The following is a 15227-nucleotide window of genomic DNA, read 5'->3' as shown; positions in this document are numbered from 1 at the left end:
TGCCGTTTGAATAAAAGCAACTGCTGCCCTCAACTAAAGCTGCTTTTAAGTAAGTCCCCCAATTAAGAAAATATGTATTCAAGACATACAAGTAAACGACTGAAAAGGTCTCAAAAGTCTTATTCAATAGCAGAAATTCTAAAGGTTCTCACGAGCGCCCCAAAAAAATAATAAAATAAAAAAAAACTAGAGCGTAAGTAGGAAATTTTCAAAAAGGGGTTCACCATTGAATGGTTCCACATGAGGGAGCCCAACTAATAAAGGGTTTTTGTATTTCTTGATAAAATCAAACTCCATAAAATAAAAAAAAATAGAAATATCAAAACAAAAGTTTTAAAGTTATTTTTCTGTTTAGTTTTTTAATCGTTTTAGTTTTTATTATAGAATTTGCTTTATTTTTTAAAGTTAATATTGAAAACCCTTTGGTTTTATAATTGCAAAATATTGTCATCTCTTTTTAGCACAGATTTAACTTATCAGGCAATAAAAAAAGGAGGAATTATTAACCAAAGAGTAAAAGTCACGATGTTTTTTATTTGATTGCTGGCAATAATAAAGATAATTAAAATAAGAAGCTTACGTGAATTAAAAAGCATTTAAAACATGAAAATCTAAATGTCGAATCTGGTATACCCTGCATCTTTTTTACAGTTAGCATCTAAATGTTACCCATTGAAATGGGCTAAAATTTTAACTTTGCTGTACCTAAAAGTAAGCTTCACTTTCTTCAAAGATTTCGCACTTTGTATACTTTCTTTGCGTCTTCTTTTTTCGTTTATCAATTCATATAACGATTCGTTTATTAAGCATTCGTTAAATTTTATTTTTGTCAAATAAAGATCCTTAAATTATTAAAAGGAACACGTCTAAGCTTAAGAATCTTTAGAATTCAGTTTTCATTTCTTCTGACAAGCAATTTACGGAAAGTGTAGAAAAATCTCTGTATAAAATAATGATTTTCCATTCAAATTCAACCGTTTTTGAATAAAATAAATGGATAAAACGGATAGTGTTTAATTTACATTAAAATATCAGAAATTTCCCACAATCTTCACTTTACTCTCCAAGAGAAGGTGGATTTTATGTCCCTTGAAAGACAATCGCAAGCTGTGGTACCCTTTCTCCTATAAGAGAGCACAACAACAAAACGACGAGCCTCATTTTGTCGAGCATCTGGCAATGATTAAAAAGGCACTGAAATAACCCAAGATATGAAATATTCAAATACATTTATTGCAAAGAAATGTCTCACTGGGCAAAAGAAGGCTTTTTTTTTATTTTGTTCTCTTGATGCTAAGCCTTATTTCGGGTTGTGGGTGTGTGTGTGTGTGTGTCGCTTTAAATATCACTGCGTGGGTTTGCATTACGCTTTTCGCTTGTTTCTTCTGTGCCCTGGAAAGCTTTAAGGCAAATATTTATTTAATTTTAACATCTCCACCTACATTGGTTGAAATACAATGAGGGGTATCGGGTAGGGGCTAGCAGAGGTTTGGGTACAGAACCACCGGGGTGGCATGCCCCGTTGCACAGATCCAATTTACTCAAGTACAAAGACCCTGTCGCGTATATTGTTGAAATTTTATTGTGCAAACATGAGAATGTCTGTGTGTTGTGTGTGTGTATGTGTGATTGTGCGTGTATGTGTGTTTTATGGTTGCCACGTTGGTTTTTCTCATTTGTGTGTACAAACAAACACAAGAACAACAACAACAACAAAACTGTTGGGGAACTGTTGTTAAGTGTCTACGGCGAATACGTGTGTGTGTGTGTGTGAGTGTGCGTATGTGTATGTGTGTGCATAGATCTGTGCATGTATTTGTTTACCGCAAAAATAAAAAACGATTTTTGGCAAACAAATCAGCAAAAATGGAATTTAGGTGGACAATAAAATGCCACAAGCATAATAGAGATACCTAAAAAGCAATAAATTGCTGTCTCTCTTTTTACTGTTCTCCACTTTGGTTCGAATTTATTCAGTTTTTTATACCCTAGACAATACAACAAGCAAAGGGGTATATGTACCGACATATATATATATCAGTTACAAGAATATTTTTTACCTTGCAGCATTTGCAATAGAAAATGGTAAAGAGACGCATCCTTTTTGCCATCCCAAGTGAGTTGTTTAACCAGCTAGGTATGACACCTACGCCAAACGTAATGGCTTCCACAAAGATAGTCAATGCTCCTTGATGTATGGAGGAGCAGTAGGTGTCTATATCTACATCTAACATTCTGTACTTTTTTTTTTAAATTTTATTTACAATAAGAACTCTTTAGCGAACTCTTTTCGAGCTTGATCGAATGTAGACCTAATTAGGGAATAGATTTTCTCCCATCCGCTTAAAGCAGATCAAATATATACCTGTGTTTAGGGAGGGTGATGGAGGCTAAATGGAGTTTTCGTTAATCTTTTATCCTGCTTCTTTAAACTACTTCGTTAATTCACATTCATTTGTAAAAATTATTAACTTTAATTTTCGGTAGACTAAGTCTACATGCAATGGGCAATCGAGGTCTTTTGAACTGGGAGAACATTGCTCCTTAAGGTATGCAATATGATGAAAAAGTGTTCATTGTCAACAAATTAATAACTTGTAACTTTAATAGATTAAGTACTTTTATATATTAAGTAATTCATTCATTTTATCCACAGGACATTTCAAAATTTCAATAAACTTTTTTAAAGTGAGCTCTTGGACTATCTGTTGCATACTCTAGGGAGCCAAGTTGTTCCATAGAATGCATTCTACAGACTAAACAGGAGTTAAAGGAGATAGAAATATACAAGAAAACGATTTAACGATTTGGAGCCAACATATTAGAGATAAAAATTTAATGAAAAATATTTCAGATAATTTAAATCCATATACTAAGTTTCTTAAAAGACTAAACATTTTTTTTTTTTAACAAAACAATTTATTGAATAGAGAGCAATTCATATTTGATCATTTAGAGTTATTTATTTAAAAACTTTACTGTCATTGGGTTCTGGTTGCCATCTTGTTGAAGCAATTTACTGTTAAAGCACTTTAAATAATTTTTAATTAAAACAAATGGCACTCGAAACAAAACACGCACAGTAAACACAATAACCAGAGGTGAGGTGTATCCACAGTAGGTGGATAAAAGAGGTGGCGTAGCAAGAGAGGAAGAGGATGATGAGTAGAACAAGTAGATAGATAGAGGACCAGCAAGGAGTAGGAGAGCAAGGAGGAGTAGTAAATGAAACAGACGTGGCGTGTAATTACGGCTGACACAATGCCAAAGAGGAGAAAAAGAGATAGATAAAGAGGACACACAGAAAGACAGTGTGAGTAAATGTGTATGTGTGTCTGTGTGTGTGTGTAGGGATAGAGAGAGAGAGTGAATAGCGGAAACGTTGTTTGTGCATGAAATCAAGTTGATGTTGTTGTTGCTGTTGACACTGCACGGCAGCAACATCAGGCACCAACGATGACGACGACTACAACGGCGACAACAACGAGCAACACTCCACCCCACCCTACAAAAAAACACACCTCCCACCAAAGTTAACAAGTTGAGACAGAGGCAAACAAAGGCATACACAAACTGCCAAACAACTTCATTTTCGTCATAGTTTTCACGCTTGAAAATTGGTTCAGCAACAACAGCAAGAATAACAAGAGGTAGCCAAAATGTAATTAGAGCTGAGAAGTTTTTTTTTTTTTTTTTTTTGATTTTATGTTCTGAAAAGCCTCTTTAAAATTATACTTAATAAGCAAAATGGGCTGCCCAAATCCTTTTATTAGCTTCATTTTTCGAGGATTTTCTTTGTTTTTTTGCATATAAAACTGACCCCATCTTAGGAGCTTATCCCATCCCTGTAACCATCTGCCTCATATGTTTATGCTCATGACTAAGGACATTTGATAAAAGCCACTTAATGTAATAATGTTGGCTTGGTTAAGGCCGCAACTGAAATCTGCTTCTGCCGTCTTGACAATATCTAACTTGAGTGGCGCATTTGACAGCAGCTGCCACAACTAAGTCCAACGCTTCTTCCCACTTCCTCGCTCTCCCCTCACTCCACTCACTTTCCTCTTTAGCTGCCAACTTGAGAGCTGCAAATAAATACCATTTAAAGCGTAAATATGGTAAACGATGTTAACGGGACGCCTCAAGTGTCTGTTGGCGGTGCTGTCAAAGCCGCAAGAGAGGCAAAGAGGCAGTGGCTGTGGCAAATGTCTTTCATTTTCTCGTCTGTCTTTAATACGTGCACTGCAAGAAACTGCTTTAATATAATTAAAATTAAGTAATGGAAGTTATTTTGTTTATTCCTTTATGTGTGTGTAAGTAAACATCCGGTTTCTTAAGAATGTCCCATTTGATGTTGGCATGAGAGTACCGAATGGCTTAAAGAAAGGAATTCTTTCTTCTTTTTATAGAAATTTTTTTTCTACGAATTTCCCTCCCAATAGAATATGAAGCTCTGCTGATCAATTGTTGAATATGCATAGCTATTGTTTAAGTTCTTGGAAATATATTTAGAAAATTAATCAACTTCCGGTTATGATGCAACGCAGAAATTTCTATGAAATTCTCCAACAATTCGAAGTTCTGCTTTTGTTCCTTAAGTTTTAACAAGTTGTTAGTATTTCATCAAATACAATAGCGAAAATGATACGTCTTGGAACCTTTAGCTAAATATCACTAAAGACTATATTATTTTATACTTATTTGTAATCTAGTTCAGAGGACGGTCTTTGATGGCTTTTCTGATAGTATCCATTCATAGCTAATGTCTTCAATATCAGAATTAAGGATGAACTAGACTCATAGAACTCATAGAAGGTTTACCTAATAATATTTTCACTTAATAGCTTCTATAATTATATAAAATACATAATGTGTAGTCTCTTTAATTTATAATTTCCTATCATCTATTTTCGGCAGTGTATATTCATTTTGACAATGATATTGCGTATACGCCACTTGGGCAGCCAAAAAGATATTCAGTGACAATTACGCTGCACATTTTGCACAACGACACTTGTTGATGGGTGGCTCGATTGGCAGAGGAAGGAGATTATGGGTGGGGAGGGGTAGGAACTTAAACTGGAGTGCCTATTTCATATTGCAAGGAAGACAACACAACCCCACCACAACCGCCACCCACTCGATCTGGCTGTCATGGTGCATATAAATTCAAGTTAAATTGGCACAAGTTTTGGCCCCTTGCCCAGCTGCCAGAAGACATTTTCAATGAATGCGAAATTCACTTCTCAGTTCATTGGTATTTGGGCGGCTTGAATGGCATTTCTGTGTGTGCGTGGGAATAGTGAGAGAGAAAGAGTGAGAGACAGAGAGGGGGGGTGAGATGGTGAGGGGGAAATGGATTACTTGGCTGGTGAACCACAGAGCCATAAAATTATTTCCAATCCCAGCGCATGCAAATTGCATTTGGCTTTGCTTTGAACTCAATTCGCAACTTTTTTTTTTCTTTTCGATTTTTCTTTGTTCATGGTTGTTTTTTCCTTCGGTTCTATTCCACTCTTCCCTTTATAATTTAAGCTGACATTTCCTGTCACCAAGTCCTGCAGAGAATTGTTGATAAGCCAACCAAATGAGTTTCACATTCCTTCACATAAACCCTCACACACATACACCAAAACCCGAGAACGTGCTTGAGTGGTGAGTGTGGAAAAACTTGGCAAACAATGTGAATTACTTTTCATATTTAATTGCCCTGCTTTTGGCCAGAAAAGTGCAAGCCAAATGCCATATTAAATTCAAATTGAAATTGAAAATTGTTTGCCAAGATTACATACATACATACAAGGAGGAAACAAAACGAAAGGCACGAAAGGCACAAAAGTTTTCGAAAAGAACAAAAACCAGAAGAAAAAAAGAAAAATACCAAAGTTACTCGAAATTAGACATGGTAAGCAAGTAATGGAGACATCAACATCCGCTAAGGCAAAACGGAATGCTTATTATTTGCATAAAATTCTCGAAACTGAGGCCAAAAGAATGCAAATTGTGTGGCAAATTTAAATGTCAGTCAACAAATTCAGTTGTTAAACTCACATTACCAGCACCAGTCGAAGCACAACAACAGACGGAGAGGGAGATGGAAAAGTTATTGTTGCTCATACGCCATGTTGGCCCCAAAGAAAGAGCCTTGGTCATAAGGCCACCATGGCCCTTGGGTTCTTTGTTTCTTCGATGCTGCGCTTAATCGAAATGTGTGCGTGACACTGGCAAAAGCCAGCTTATCATTTTTGTAATTCTAAAGCCAACATAACACTAACACAGACACAGACACAGAGACACACACACTCACACAGAAATACAAAACTTTGCACTTTGTTTTTGGGTGTTGGTTTTATTTTCTATTTATTTATTTTTTTTACTTCGGCTTTGGCTTACCATTCCGGTGTCAATTTAAAGTTTCGTTTCTAAAAAATCGGACGGCCAAAAAAAAAAATAGACCGAAAAGAAATAGAGCGAGAGAGAGAGAGGAAGAAAAAAAGGCAAAAAACTTTTTATGGCAAACTTTGCACATTTCTTGCCGGCTTTTCTTTTTTGGATTTTGTTGGCTCGCATAATCGATTTGCTTTTGCCTTTTCATTTTAATAACTTTTTCACGAGTCAGCCGAGGCTAGCAAAAGTACTGCAACAATTACGTGCACCTAAACAACAACAACAACAATGGTAACAAAACCAAAACCAAGCAACTGGCAACCGGCAACCAACAAAACAACAAAAGGCAACAAAACGAAAGGGAGAAACTGCAGCTGGATCAGCAGCACGAGGACCAGGACCAGGCACCGGCATCAGAACCAAGAGTTTGCCAATTGCGTTACTTCAAAAAAAAAAAAAAAAAAAAAAAAAAAACAGCAGTTGGATGGGTAGGCGAATGGAGTGCAAACTGGGTTAAACACTTGGCCAGAGTTTCCACCTGAGTTTCGTAGTTTCCCTTGACATTTGGTGCGGCAACTTTGTTGCTGTTACCCGATGCATTCAAGTGGATGTTGCCTTGGTCATAATTGAGGCACGCGCTATAGAGTAACAAATAATCAGAGGCCACAAGTGGAATGGGGTGTGGTGTGGCATGGCATGGTAGAGGCAGAAGTGATTTCTGGTCGAGTAGCTGCCGCAACAAAGGAATGACTTTGCCAATTGGATAACAAAAGGGAACAAGACAGACACGAGAGCGGGTTAAAGGGAGGAAGTAAAACTGGCTAAAGTTTTGGTTTACCTCTACAGGAAGAAGACAACAGAAACTTTTCTCGTACATTACCATTAAAATTATAAACTTAATACAATAGAAAGGCATGGAAGATAGTTTTCCTATGCACAAACTTATCTCGAAACGTTTTCTTGATTATGAAATGTGATTATTCTACACTTATCGCGCTTTGTTTTTCTTTTTTTTAGTTCATTTGAGCTTTTATTTTCCTCATTGATTTGTTTTAAAGTATTTTGGAACAATATTTTTTGTAGCTCTGATAAATACTGAATACTGAACTGAAGGATAAGAATAATTGATCATCAATTTGGTTGTCATTAAAAAACATTGAAAAAATCTTTAAAGAATCAATTTGGTTTGTTTATCGATAGAAGGTCATTGCTATATGTTTATAGACAGATCTATCATTTCTATTATTATCCCTATGATCATGAAGTTAAAAGCAGAAGAAAAGCGGATCTACAATTAGTCCTAAAAATAAGGCTTAATTTTCTATTTTGTTTCGATAAATTAAGTAACCGAATTTCAAGCTAATTTCCTTATGCAAATAAATTCTTTCATCTAAAGAGTGGTAACTATTTATCGTAGTTTGTTCTACTTTGGTTTTACTCACCTTGAATTTCCTCGAATTTTTAGTTTGGTTGCCGCACCCAAAAAACTGCAAAATGTAAAGGAAAAGAATAAAACATAATTCATAATTAATATTAACGCATTTTCCATCTTATCAATAATAAATGTGGCTAATTTATTTACAATATGAAAACCGCATTTGCCCTTGGGGAAATGTAAGAGACAGAGATAGAGAGAGAGAGCGACTATGTAAGTGTGTGTGTGTGTGTGATCCCAAAATGATTGAAAATGGTCAGATACATATATAGATACATGTATATGTATGTGTGTATATGTGTGTGTTCTGTTCGTGGCAAAACGAGCAATTTTAATTCAATTGAAGTTGATTAAAAATTAATTTTAAATTAAATGTAAGAGCTCAATGAAATTGTAGTTACAATATAAAAAGAGCAACAGCAGAGCCAAAAAAAAAAAAAATAGAATCAAAACTAACAGTTAAAGTGTCGACCATTAGATACCTAGTAACAAATTTGACACTTACTATAGAATATGAGAAATAGAAATCGAATCAAAAGTCCTTCTGCCCAAAAAATTCAAGATTAGACAAGGATTCAAGGATTAATCCTTGATGTTAAATGTTAAAGAAACAAATCTAATCAAAAGGATTGACTTTAATTACCAAACTATTAGAGACCAAACTATTAGAGCCCAAAAGAGAGAAAACATTTTCGTCTTCCTTAACTAATTTTGGCACTAAAACGAACTCATGCCACTTACTACCAACTATTCAATTCATACAGGGTATTTAGTAGTGCCAAAAGAAAAATAGAAAGTGAGGAAAAAGGGCAAGATTATTGACATGACATGACACAATGGCAAAATGAGGGTAAAAGTTGATTGGGTGGAAAATGGCAAAAGTTGGCCCTAGACACATGTGGGCAGAGAATCGTTAGAGACATGGCGAAGATAGAGAGGATAGAGAGGGTAGGCGGTTAGGTGATGCGGAAACGGAAGTTGTTGCAAAGTCCGTTGAAATCAATTTTAAAAGTAAACTTGTTACGTGTACAAAGAAACAAAACACAAAGCAGAGAGAACCCAACAAAAAAAAAAAAAAACCTAAAAGGAAAACCTCAAGAAACCAGAAACAAGAAACAGAAAACGAAAACTAATTGCAGCGCTCATTTGGTGCTTGTTAATGGGCCTGCAAACGAGCTTTTGCTTGAAACTTGCTTTCCTTTTTAGTTGTTGTTGTTGTTGTTCTTTTTATCGATTGTTACACACACGCACACACAAACACTTGGAGATACACATGTTTTCCACATTTCCCACTCTCCCGCCCACAAAACGAAAAGTTTAGCCAAAAAATTTATTTGCCTCATTTTCTGCACATTGTTATTTTTTTTTTTTTTCTCCTTCTTTTTCTTTTTGCTTCTTTTTTGTTTTTGCAAAATCTGCGTGTGTGCAAGTTACAATGTTTTACAGCTGCAATTAAAGTTAGTTAAACCCCCTCGACTAACCTCCCTTCTGCTTTTACTCCTCACTTAAATTAACTTCACGCAAATCTCCCTCTCTTCCTCTCCCTCATTCTCTCCAGCAACTAATGGCAATTTATGTGCGATAATTTTTGGTACAAAAACCTGCAGAGAAAAGTGCTAGCAAAATACTTGCAAAAATTCTTTCATTAACCCCAATTTCCCAGTGATTGCAATTTTTACCCCCGGAACAGCAATCAGTCTTATCAAAGCCATTTAATTGCCATAAATCTGCGACAAAAATAAGGTAAAAAGAAGGGAAAAAAAGGGAAACCAAAACAAGAAAAAAGAGCAAAGAAATTATAGTAAGGGAAAGTTGTTAAAAACCCATTTAAAATTGTCACCGTAATGGCACGCTCAACTGGGCTCAATGGCAACTTTATATTCTCCCCCCTCTCCCTCAGTCCCATCGCGCCACAAGTTGCATTCTCCATATCCAATTTCATCTCTGTCTTGGCACTTGCAAATGGCAAGTTGATGCCCAAACCTTTCTGCCAGAACCCTCTCATGGGTCCCTTCTTGCACAACATGCACTCGAGATGTTAATTAGAAAACTCTTGAAAATTATTAAAAACTTTTCTGGTTTTTCTGACAGACAAGGCAGCAAAAAGGTAAAAACGAGTTGGCCAAAAGAGTAGAAAAGTGTTGCCAACTTGGCAAGCAAAAATGTTGCAAGAGAAATAGATTGAAAGTGTTACGACTATGAAAGAAAACCAAGACATATTGAAATTAATATGACTAAAATATCATAAAAAGTTGCAAAGTAACTAAAAGTAAAGCAAGGCTTACTTCGTTGAATAATTTTAAGTAAAATATTATAAACCTTTTATTTATTTTAAATTTATTAAGCTTTATAATGAAGTCTAAGCAAACTAAGTCCTTCTATAAGTAACATCAGTTTGGGAACAAAAAACAAGTCCTTTTTAATGTATGCCTTCACCTTTATTGGTTTAAATTTAGTGGTTTTGACTAAAATCTTTAATCTAACTATCATAGAAACAGTTTCATGACTTAAAAATTGGCATAAGTAGCGCTAATCAACCTGAACCGAAATATTTTACAAACCGTTTTAACTTGTCTTCAACTAATATCTTCCGTTTACAAGTTAAATGTTGAGTACCACAAACTTTTCCCAGCTTAAATGAATTAGCCATCAAATTATATTAATAATTGTCAGTTTCAGAAAGTTTCTTGGTTAACTTATTGGCGGGATGTTGAATTAAAGTACCAAATTATTATTAAGCCAAGCAGTAAATCATTCTTTGTGATAACTTTCTTATGCTTACAATTGAAAATGATAACTATTAATACAAAAGAAACAAATTAAATCATTAGAAACCTACAAACATTATTTTCAAAAGCATTACTGCCAAAAGTAAACTAAAATCCTTAAATAAAGTGTGTTTAAGAATAAACATCGTGTTCATCTGAAATGGCTTCACCAAATCAGATTGAACAAAGAAATATACAAAACATACAAGAAAAATAAGTCATAAAGATTCCTTTGACAATTATTGCTTAATTCCAAAAACAAAAATAGCTGATACAAATTCATATTTCAAGTATGGCTCAAAAACCAAACAAAACATGCATCCACACTCTGTGGAAAACACTTAAGATTGTAACAGCGGCGCGGTATCAAGTAACCGACGCTGAGCATGAAATATAAACTATTTTCAACCCCCTAAAAACGTGGGTCATTAGAATAAGATATTTTTAAGAACAATTGTCGCCTCCTAGAGTCTAAGAATTCTTTTATATACACATACGTTTTGTTAATAAAATCAGTTCATATTTTGAATTCAACAGATGAAGATGGTGTTTTAGTTTGCGGTGCTGAAACCCTATTCATTTTGGTCCTTCGAGAAAAAAGGAACTCTGTAGTTTTCCCCCACCAGTGGTAAGAGACTCAGAGAGTGAATCAGCTCCTTAAGAGTTTGAGATCTTATGCAAGTGTAAATGCTAAGACCAGCTAAATAAAAAACTCTTGTTTTCCCCCACCAGTGGTAAGAGACAGAGTATAAAATAAAAGCAAAATATTATTGCTTAATAAAAAAAAAGTGCGTGCGACCGAATATATAAAGGCAGTTTGGCTAGTCGAGCAACTGCAATAATTTCGTCGGCGTTAAAAAAAAAAAAAGAACAATATAAAGTTCGTGTGTGGCGTATTCGAAGCCCTAATATCGAAAAAAAAACATCCTCGCCTATATATACACTATAGGCGGTTACAAGTCGACTGGCAACAAGAAGCAGATTAACGAGACAGTTGCAAGTCGGCAACAAGAAGCAGATGAACGACGCATTTGCAAGGCAACAGGATAGTTGCAAAGAAGAGGCTACTGAAGAACAAGGAAATCTGGTGCACTGACCGGCACCGGTACCGCCTGAGCCCATAGGCCCTGGACATCAGCAGCTGACAACGAGCGTGAAAGGCAGGCCGTCTTTTACGCCTTCGAGGGAGCATCAGCGTGCCAAACGGCGACGACCAGCTGATGCGGGAAAAACAAAAAAAAAAAGCAGTTGCAGCAACCGAGATTGAAGTGAACCGATAGCGCTACAAAGAGCGCCCAACAAAAATTAATAATAAAACTGTGCGCTGCGTCGCATAATTTTTTTTAATGCACTGCGATGCATATTTTTTTATATAAATTATAAAACAAACTATGTAAAATTGTGCGGCATTAAAGCTGTTCAATTAGAGTGTGACCTGAAAACCACACGCAAAACTAGGCAGGGATCTATGTAAAAAAAAAAAGTAATATACATTCATATATCCTATAAAACAAAAATGTTCACTAATAAGGTTGCAAAAGTGTTGGAGAAGCAGGCAGAGTTACATGTCAGGTTAAGGCAGTTAGAAGCGCTAGATCCTAGAAGCATAACTGGCAAAGTTGTAGAGGAAGTAAAAGAGATAAGGAATCAATGGATACCTAATAACAAAAAATTGATCCAGTCTGCTCCAAATTTCGAGCATGATTATTTCAAAAATAAAATACATGAAGAAGCTTTAACGATAGTTGCCAAAATTATAGCCATAGGAGAGTCAGAAAAACCAGGCACTAGTAAGTCGGTGTGCGTTGAAGCGGAGGCAAACATGTCAGAGATAGTTGACGATAGCATAGGAGAGTCGCGCGGGAATGCAACCTCCAGTAATGAAAACCCTAAGGTTAACCAGGAGATATTTATGGATAGAGTCCAACAGCTCCAGGAATATTTGGATAGAATAGTCAAAGATTTACACACTTTAGACAATTCAACAGGCAATGAGACATGCATAGTGTATGTTAATAAGATCAATTATTTATGGGAGAAAGTTCAGGCGTGCCAAGTACTGACAAGTAATGAAAGATTTAAGAATACTATGGATGATTTAGAATTCGATGTCCGGAATTCTCTATCAGCGTTAGAAATGAAAATGAACAAAAAGGAAAATTGTAAGAGTGAGAATGTTACCGTGAGAGGCGAATTACCGGTGTTGCCAAAGATTCAGGTGCCCACATTTGCTGGAGAGGCTAGAGAATGGGACCTGTTTGTGGAGTTATTTACAGAATTAATTGAAAAAAGAGAAGATTTAAGTCTTGCTCTTAAATTTAATTATTTAAAATCCGCGTTAAAGGGCGAAGCAAGGAGCATGGTAGCTCATCTATTGTCAGGTTCAGCTGACAATTATAGTGCCGCTTGGGAACTGTTAACCAAGCGGTATGAGAATAATCGCAGGGTATTTTCCGAGCAGTTAAATCGGATCGTTGATTTACCGATGATCAACAATGAATCCGCAAAAAGTGTAAAAGGAGTGATTGACATAATTAATGAGTCAATACACTTAATTAAAATTAAAGCAAATTTGTCCGATGAAGTTGACGTAATACTCGCTCAACATATACTTCGAAAATTTGACAGAGATACTCTACAATTATATGAGAGTCAAATTAGAAAATCTAGGCAGATACAATTGCTATCTGATGTCATGGAATACTTGGAGCAAAGATATTGTTCACTAAGTGCCATGAGCAAAGAAGAGAAAAAACCGTTACAGAAAACGTCGAATTCGGTGTTCGAAGATAATTGTCCGATTTGCAAAGTTGCAGGGCATAAGGCGTATAAGTGCTATAAATTTAAAGGTTTGACACCAATGGAAAGGTATGAAATGGCCAAAGAAGTACAGATTTGCACAAGATGCTTGAACCACTCAAGCATTAAAGTATGCACAAATGAAATGGTCTGTTCATTGTGTAGTAAGGGACACCATACCTTACTCCATTTTGAAGAAAAACAGGAGAAAGTTAATACTTGTGTAACGGCACAATCAACACTGTTGGCTACAGCTCTAATACAAGTAAAAAATGTAAATGGAGGATATAAGACTCTAAGAGCCCTTATTGATAGTGGCTCACAGAGTACCATTTTGTCTGAAAAGGCGGCTCAAATACTAAATTTACATAAAATTAAACAATATACAGAAATAAGTGGCGTGTCATCAATAAAATCCACAAAATCAAAATATAAAGTAAAAATAGATGTAAAGACGCGGAATCCACGGGATAAACTTCTTAAAGTTGAGGCAATTGTATTGCCAAAGTTAATGAAAGCTCTTCCATTAAAAAGGGTAAGCGTGGATATGTCAAAATGGCAATCCTACGTACTTGCTGATCCTACCTTTAATAAACCTGGTAAGGTTGATATAATAATGGGGGTAAACGTATACACCCAAATCATAAAAGAAGGAGTTACAAAGATTGATGGCCTACTAGGTCAAAATACTCTATTTGGTTGGATCGTCTCGGGATGCAACAAATCAAAAAGTAATAAATCTGTAGTCGCAACAACAATAGATGTCACAGGTTTAAAAAAGCGTTGGGAAAAGAAGAAGAATGGTAATAGTGAGGATAAATACAAGACAATTCAAAACAAACTCAACCACAAAACTCAAGAAACAAGTCCGCATTTGACTCCCCCGGCAGGACCTCACCTTAGAGGTAACATAAAAGCTGAGGTAAAAGAAATAATTTTTGAAAGTAAAAAAGAAATAAGTTTATGTCCCCCGGCAGGACCTCACTTTGGAGGTAAAGTAAAATGTGGGGAAGAAAAAGTATATATCCCAGAGCCAGTACAAAATGAAAATCTTCAGATGGCAAACGGTAAATTAAATAATGATCATTTAAAAAATAGTGTCATAATAAATTCAGGTAACAAATTGTCCGAGTCTATAGTACAAAAAAGGCAGATATTGCAAAATGTTCATAAAGGGGCAACATTTAAACAGAATAAACGCTCAAAGGTCAGCTATCAGCGAAATGTCAAAACGGTGGAGCAAAAGCCGAGAGGTAGAAGTTGTTGGTCTTCAAAGTCTCCACCGTATAAAAAGGCTAGAAGTCAACACAGTAATACAGATCAGGAGTGGGTAGATATCCCGAAACAAAAATTGTTACGCATCGGGTGATATTAGTAAACCAATTTGGTAAATCATACAAAATAATAGGAAGTCAGTTTATAAGAAGGATAACATTGATTTGCTAGGGTTAACTTCTTTCATGTAGTTCGTCATGCTTCTTTAACAAGAGTTATCTTACTAATGACAATATTAAAATTAATTTGTATAAGACAACTAACTATTTAAATCAAAAACCAAAACGTCACATTTGGCGGCCCTTTGGCAGAATGTTTAAGAATAAACATCGTGTTCATCTGAAATGGCTTCACCAAATCAGATTGAACAAAGAAATATACAAAACATACAAGAAAAATAAGTCATAAAGATTCCTTTGACAATTATTGCTTAATTCCAAAAACAAAAATAGCTGATACAAATTCATATTTCAAGTATGGCTCAAAAACCAAACAAAACATGCATCCACACTCTGTGGAAAACACTTAAGATTGTAACAGCGGCGCGGTATCAAGTAACCGAC

The 15227-nt window shown here is 35.5% G+C and overlaps 1 protein-coding gene across 2 annotated transcripts in view; it reads right to left on the bottom strand.

The window, feature by feature from the left end:
- The window catches only part of Hs3st-A (Heparan sulfate 3-O sulfotransferase-A), a 55670-nt gene that overhangs the window by 21541 nt on the left and 18902 nt on the right, over nt 1–15227 (bottom strand). For both annotated transcript variants that reach the window (XM_068291168.1, XM_068291169.1), the window contains one exon: nt 7830–7874. The gene's annotated coding sequence lies outside the window, so the exon portion shown is untranslated. The remainder of the gene's footprint in view (nt 1–7829; nt 7875–15227) is intronic.

This window comes from Drosophila tropicalis, unplaced genomic scaffold, assembly GCF_018151085.1.
Source record: "Drosophila tropicalis isolate 14030-0801.00 unplaced genomic scaffold, ASM1815108v1 contig_593, whole genome shotgun sequence".
Lineage (NCBI taxonomy): Eukaryota > Metazoa > Arthropoda > Insecta > Diptera > Drosophilidae > Drosophila > Drosophila tropicalis.
This window is presented reverse-complemented; position numbering and strand designations above follow the sequence as displayed.